At 43.1% G+C, this 6932-nt stretch overlaps 1 pseudogene; it reads left to right on the forward strand.

Moving 5' to 3' along the window:
- Window positions 1-329: 329 nt before the first annotated feature.
- On the forward strand, window positions 330-3992 carry LOC107598619 (zinc finger protein 585A pseudogene; annotated as a pseudogene).
- Window positions 3993-6932: the final 2940 nt, after the last annotated feature.

The raw sequence follows: 6932 nt of genomic DNA on the forward strand, positions 1-6932 counted from the left end.
AAAGGCATCAAAATCGTTATAATATTTTATAGCAGTACATCAGTGCTCACTTGTATGTCCTTTCACTTCATATTTCTCACTTTGAATTTTGATGAACTGAAAATAAAATTCAACCTTTTTTCCCTTTCAACTCAGACCTGATGGAAGAGAACGAGAAGAGTGAAGAACTGACTGAAGTGGAGGAGGAGCATCATGAGTCGCTCGAAGACTAAAAAGACATTTTTAAAGAAAAGAGCCAAGAAATCTTTAGCCTGCTCTCAGTGTGGAAAGAGTTCCTCAAGCAAATGTAATCTTGAGCTTCACATGAGAAACCACATCTTACAGGGCACATGAAGAGCCACACTGGAGAGAAGCCATACGCATGTGATCAGTGTGGGAAGAGCTTCACACAGAAACCACATCTTACAGGGCACATGAAGAGCCACACTGGAGAGAAGCCATACGCATGTGATCAGTGTGGGAAGAGCTTCACACAGAAACCACATCTTACAGGGCACATGAAGAGCCACACTGGAGAGAAGCCATACGCATGTGATCAGTGTGGGAAGAGCTTCACACAGAAACCACATCTTACAGGGCACATGAAGAGCCACACTGGAGAAAGGCCATACGCATGTGATCAGTGTGGGAAGAGCTTTACACAGAAACCACATCTTAGAGGGCACATGAAGAGCCACACTGGAGAAAGGCCATATGCTTGCGATCAGTGTGCGAAGAGCTTCACACAGAAACCACATCTTACAGGGCACATGAAGAGCCACACTGGAGAAAGGCCATACGCATGCGATCAGTGTGGGAAGAGCTTCACACAGAAACCACATCTTACAGGGCACATGAAGAGCCACACTGGAGAAAGGCCATACGCATGCGATCAGTGTGGGAAGAGCTTCACACAGAAACCACATCTTACAGGGCACATGAAGAGCCACACTGGAGAAAGGCCATACGCATGCGATCAGTGTGGGAAGAGCTTCACACAGAAACCACATCTTACAGGGCACATGAAGAGCCACACTGGAGAAAGGCCATACGCATGCGATCAGTGTGGGAAGAGCTTCACACAGAAACCACATCTTACAGGGCACATGAAGAGCCACACTGGAGAAAGGCCATACGCATGCGATCAGTGTGGGAAGAGCTTCACACAGAAACCACATCTTACAGGGCACATGAAGAGCCACACTGGAGAAAGGCCATACGCATGCGATCAGTGTGGGAAGAGCTTCACACAGAAACCACATCTTACAGGGCACATGAAGAGCCACACTGGAGAAAGGCCATACGCATGCGATCAGTGTGGGAAGAGCTTCACACAGAAACCACATCTTACAGGGCACATGAAGAGCCACACTGGAGAAAGGCCATACGCATGCGATCAGTGTGGGAAGAGCTTCACACAGAAACCACATCTTACAGGGCACATGAAGAGCCACACTGGAGAAAGGCCATACGCATGCGATCAGTGTGGGAAGAGCTTCACACAGAAACCACATCTTACAGGGCACATGAAGAGCCACACTGGAGAAAGGCCATACGCATGCGATCAGTGTGGGAAGAGCTTCACACAGAAACCACATCTTACAGGGCACATGAAGAGCCACACTGGAGAAAGGCCATACGCATGCGATCAGTGTGGGAAGAGCTTCACACAGAAACCACATCTTACAGGGCACATGAAGAGCCACACTGGAGAAAGGCCATACGCATGCGATCAGTGTGGGAAGAGCTTCACACAGAAACCACATCTTACAGGGCACATGAAGAGCCACACTGGAGAAAGGCCATACGCATGCGATCAGTGTGGGAAGAGCTTCACACAGAAACCACATCTTACAGGGCACATGAAGAGCCACACTGGAGAAAGGCCATACGCATGCGATCAGTGTGGGAAGAGCTTCACACAGAAACCACATCTTACAGGGCACATGAAGAGCCACACTGGAGAAAGGCCATACGCATGCGATCAGTGTGGGAAGAGCTTCACACAGAAACCACATCTTACAGGGCACATGAAGAGCCACACTGGAGAAAGGCCATACGCATGCGATCAGTGTGGGAAGAGCTTCACACAGAAACCACATCTTACAGGGCACATGAAGAGCCACACTGGAGAAAGGCCATACGCATGCGATCAGTGTGGGAAGAGCTTCACACAGAAACCACATCTTACAGGGCACATGAAGAGCCACACTGGAGAAAGGCCATACGCATGCGATCAGTGTGGGAAGAGCTTCACACAGAAACCACATCTTACAGGGCACATGAAGAGCCACACTGGAGAAAGGCCATACGCATGCGATCAGTGTGGGAAGAGCTTCACACAGAAACCACATCTTACAGGGCACATGAAGAGCCACACTGGAGAAAGGCCATACGCATGCGATCAGTGTGGGAAGAGCTTCACACAGAAACCACATCTTACAGGGCACATGAAGAGCCACACTGGAGAAAGGCCATACGCATGCGATCAGTGTGGGAAGAGCTTCACACAGAAACCACATCTTACAGGGCACATGAAGAGCCACACTGGAGAAAGGCCATACGCATGCGATCAGTGTGGGAAGAGCTTCACACAGAAACCACATCTTACAGGGCACATGAAGAGCCACACTGGAGAAAGGCCATACGCATGCGATCAGTGTGGGAAGAGCTTCACACAGAAACCACATCTTACAGGGCACATGAAGAGCCACACTGGAGAAAGGCCATACGCATGCGATCAGTGTGGGAAGAGCTTCACACAGAAACCACATCTTACAGGGCACATGAAGAGCCACACTGGAGAAAGGCCATACGCATGCGATCAGTGTGGGAAGAGCTTCACACAGAAACCACATCTTACAGGGCACATGAAGAGCCACACTGGAGAAAGGCCATACGCATGCGATCAGTGTGGGAAGAGCTTCACACAGAAACCACATCTTACAGGGCACATGAAGAGCCACACTGGAGAAAGGCCATACGCATGCGATCAGTGTGGGAAGAGCTTCACACAGAAACCACATCTTACAGGGCACATGAAGAGCCACACTGGAGAAAGGCCATACGCATGCGATCAGTGTGGGAAGAGCTTCACACAGAAACCACATCTTACAGGGCACATGAAGAGCCACACTGGAGAAAGGCCATACGCATGCGATCAGTGTGGGAAGAGCTTCACACAGAAACCACATCTTACAGGGCACATGAAGAGCCACACTGGAGAAAGGCCATACGCATGCGATCAGTGTGGGAAGAGCTTCACACAGAAACCACATCTTACAGGGCACATGAAGAGCCACACTGGAGAGACGCCATACGTATGCGATCAGTGTGGTAAGAGCTTCACACAGAAACCACATCTTACAGCGCACATGAAGAGCCACACTGGAGAAAGGCCATACGCATGCGATCAGTGTGGGAAGAGCTTCACACAGAAACCACATCTTACAGGGCACATGAAGAGCCACACTGGAGAGAAGTCATACGCATATGATCAGTGTGGGAAGAGTTTCACGCAATCATCGTACTTTACCGTTCACGTGAGGATTCATGTTGCTGTACGCATGTTATCAATGTGGCAAAACATTTCTGTGGGCTTCATACCTGAAGAAACACCTGACAATTCATTCAAAGGAGGTCACATTCATGTGGTCCACCTGTCCGTCACAGCAGCGCCATCTAGCGTAGAGGACAGAAAACACTACACTGAACACACACACAGACAACACAGTACAGCACAAATGAACACAAGCGACTCCTGTCAAAACAGCTCTAGTGAAAGACAAGAAGAATTTCGTTTGTTTGCTTATTTATACACGTATATAATAAAAAAATTTTTTTGCCATAATGAGGGAAGTTACGCTATTGTAAATGAGCATTCATTATTCACACTTCAGATTTTGCTGCATGGTTATAATACACAAATCCATGAGCCATTTTTACTGAAATTTCTCTGGCACGAGATAAAGACATCTCTAACATCTCAACCAGCAGGATTCACCTGTTTCTGAACCCTTGAGGAAGCTCAATGCCTCTGCTACTGAATCATAAATACCTTAAACTCCCCATAAGAAAATAAACACAAACAATAGGCCTATATTTCGTTTTTCATATGTAGGCTACACTCTAAAAACAATGGTGCTATATAGCACTAAAAGCAGTTCTTTGGCTTGTAATCATAGGAGAACAACTTTTAGTGCAATTTAGCACCTATTTTTACAGGTGCTATATAGCACCTTAACCAATCCAAAGAACTGCTGAAGAACCTTTTTTTTTTTAGAGTGTACGCATTTAAAATGCCAGATGTCATTTAAAACAGAAGATGATAATGCACATTCTGCAAAAACATACACCTCGTACCAGCAAGTTAAAAGGAAGCACAAGCAAGCTTTTGGTTTTCCTTTTCTGAACTGTGCTTTTCATTCGATGTATAAGATCAGGTGACTCTACGGAAAGCAGAACTTGTCTGATTTCATGCCTCTGATCGATCGCCGGATCATTTGTCCATCATTCAATAAAGAGTCAAACTAAACACTATACACACTCGAAGGCGCTGTTTGTGAGTTCTTCAGACAGGTGAGATCTGATTAGTTCAGGTAATTGTTGAATCCAACAAAGCTAAATTAAACAGAATACCTGCTTCAAGCATTAGAACATAACTCTAGAATAGATGCTTGTTTTGCCAGTTTGTCGTCAGTAGCCTATTAATTATTTTCCATCACTAATGAAACTAATAGGCTATTCAAAGCTGCATTTCTGCAGAGTTGTTTATTTAGAAGCTTAGGGGAACACTGATCAGATATATCAGGCTGCTTAAGCGTTAAGTTAAATGGACTTTATATAGCAGCTTGAAATCAATAATCATATGAATCTATTAGTTTTATTTTGATTGTCATTCACAATGCTTCATGGGGATTGTAGTTCTTTCCCTTAAAGTTAGCAGTGATTTTCTTTTTTCTATTTTGCTGATTGGTTTGGTTCAACTCTTTAACAAAAACGTTTTAAAAAAATATTTCCAGAACCGAGTGCGCTTTAAAATGGTCTGGTACTGTTGCAGGGTATTACAATAACACATTATTATGTTTATAAGACGTTACAGTAACTTCTACTGGAACATTATGAGCATAGTTTCCGCATTTCCTTCCAATCACATTTTCAAACCCCTGCAGAACGTTAAGTGCTTGTACAACTTCATGAAACATTTTTCTACATAGTGCTTGTTTGTTTTAGAAAATATTAATGTTAAATGCAATCACAATTAATAACATTATGTAACAGTAATTATTCTGTAGGATTTGTCACTCAGCTTTTGTATTTGGATATATAGTAGGGTGACCATACGTCCTATTTTTTAGACCTACAAGAATAGGCCGGCAGGGTGCAAACTACGGGGGAGCTAGGGGCAGCTTGGCCCCCCTTAATAAGACATGGGCTCCCCTGAAAACGTGATTTGTGAAATTTTGGGGGGGTCTCAAAAAATATTGGCAATGTGTTATTTTGACATGCAATTTCAGTTTTGTGTAATGTGATCATCGTGGATTATTATGTGTAAAATTGCAAAAATATCATTCATTCATTCATGCATGACGGCGATTTAAACCTAATTCACTTCAATAAAGATAACTATACGTGCTATTCTTGTCATGAGCATCAAGGTGTGGGGGCGCTGCGGTGCAAATTCCACTCATGTTTAGTACATGTTTGTTAACTCAAAGATTCGTAGAAAAAATATAAACGCTGGACTCTGTGGTCGATTTACTCAAGTTAAAACACTTTCATCATCCTCATGAATGTATGTATGCTGGTTTACCTAATGGCTGCGACACACACCAGTTTTTGTTCCGTGCGGATTACAATCGAATCCTTTCATTATAACATACAGAGTGTGTACACGCCACAAAATATGTGAAAATGTGCATTAAGACTAGAGCACCCTCATTCAGAAGCACCCTCAGTGATTATTTCTGGCTGGTACGCTTTTATTGTATAGCCTACAAAAACAACAAAATACAAATGCACTAAATAAAATAATTTAATAAATGCATATTTACAATTTAAGCACTTAACTAAAATGAGTATTAAATAATTAAATAAATAACTAGAGAAGGCTGACTATAACCAGTTTGCGTCCATTTAGTAAGAAAAGCCTTGGCTACTCTTCACCTGAATTAGAAAGGAAAGCTCTTCTGGTGTTCAGTGATGCGAGGACAACGTTTGAGCGTGTACACGCAATATCTAATATCGGCTGTTTTCTTAATCCCGCTCCCGCTGAATCTCTGACCATTGCCCCCTGCTCCCGCAGCATGTGTTTCGCTACTGCGATTTTCATGTCCACTCCTGTAAACATTCTAATATTGTATATAATTTTGGTGCATCAGGGAGCCGCTCTCAGGATGCGGTGCATCTAAATATTTTTGATTGAGCGCTTGCGCCGTTTACTTTCACTTTCGATTTCACCATCACACGCACTCTGTGTAAAGGGAGCACATCTTACAAGATCGGATATTTGGGTTGATTTTCCCAAGTGGGTTAAAGGTTTGAAATATTGCATAAATTACATTTGACTGAAATGCTTGTATTGAAACATTTTGCATTCTACCTATGATAAAACTTTCATGGACTTCTACATTAACTGTTCCCTCCTGGTGGAATAACCTACCCAGCTCAATTCAAGCAGCGGAGTCCTTAATATTTTCAAGAAACGGCTGAAAACACATCTCTTTCATCTTCATTTGAGCCTCTAGCTCTAGCTCTCGCTATTCTAATGCTACTTCTAATTTTATCTCCTTGTTTTTTATTATTAAAAAAAACTTGACCCTCTAACATTTGCACTCTCTATTCTATTTCTATTTCTATTCTAACTACTTGTTTTATTTATAAAGAAAGAAGAGCCTCTACCACTAGCATTCTCTATTCTTTCTAATTATTTTATTTTTATTTATTATAAATAA

Source organism: Sinocyclocheilus grahami, unplaced genomic scaffold (genome assembly GCF_001515645.1).
Source record: "Sinocyclocheilus grahami isolate Dianchi unplaced genomic scaffold, SAMN03320097.WGS_v1.1 scaffold253.1, whole genome shotgun sequence".
Lineage (NCBI taxonomy): Eukaryota > Metazoa > Chordata > Actinopteri > Cypriniformes > Cyprinidae > Sinocyclocheilus > Sinocyclocheilus grahami.